Genomic DNA, 645 nt, shown 5'->3' with positions numbered 1-645 from the left:
TAGCAGCGAGATTATGGGATACTCTCATCTGCCACAGAGAGTCAATTCGGTGCTCTCTGGGCCAGAGCCTCTGGCCTATGACCCTCGCTTGACTACTCATGCCTCCCAAACCAACTTAAACCGGATGCGGGCGGGTGGGTTCAGGAAAGTCCCCATTAACTAAATGGTAACTGGATATTAATCGATCCAACACCCCCCAACCACATCACAAACCATTCGCTCGTTTGTTGACCTAGCCCAATAAATTGACCTTCATATACCCGACTAGAGCCTAATGCTGCTGTAAGCCATTTGCCAGGATTGAACTGACGACCTTCTACTTACGAAGCAGACGCTCTACCACTAAGCTAAAGTGGCACATCCCAGAACGCACATACATATTCCTACTTCTCGTAACCAACAACAGACTGATGTTACTGTAATGCTGCTCTGCATGTGCTAACTATTAAGAAAGTCAAGGCAATGGTTAATGGAATCTAGAGACTCAATATATAATTATACGAGTATAATCACCAGCTATCTTTAAGCTAAAGCTAAGATTCGATAGTCGTTACTCACACAGAATTCGCACCGGGTGGTGTGAGCTCAGGGGTCCTTGGCGAAGACTCTCCGCTCAGCTCCCATTTTCGACATGATTCTTATCAA

General features: G+C 45.9%; 1 non-coding gene across 1 annotated transcript; it reads right to left on the bottom strand.

The window, feature by feature from the left end:
• Positions 1 to 285: 285 nt before the first annotated feature.
• On the bottom strand, positions 286 to 357 carry Pmar_PMAR009137. The gene has a single exon. It is a non-coding gene; the product is annotated as a tRNA-Thr (tRNA).
• Between the last annotated feature and the right edge of the window lie 288 nt (positions 358 to 645).

Source organism: Perkinsus marinus (assembly GCF_000006405.1).
Source record: "Perkinsus marinus ATCC 50983 genomic scaffold scf_1104296929334, whole genome shotgun sequence".
In the NCBI taxonomy this organism is placed as follows: Eukaryota; Perkinsozoa; order Perkinsida; family Perkinsidae; genus Perkinsus; species Perkinsus marinus.
The sequence above is the reverse complement of the archived record's forward strand: the minus strand, read 5'-3'. Positions and strand labels throughout refer to the sequence as shown.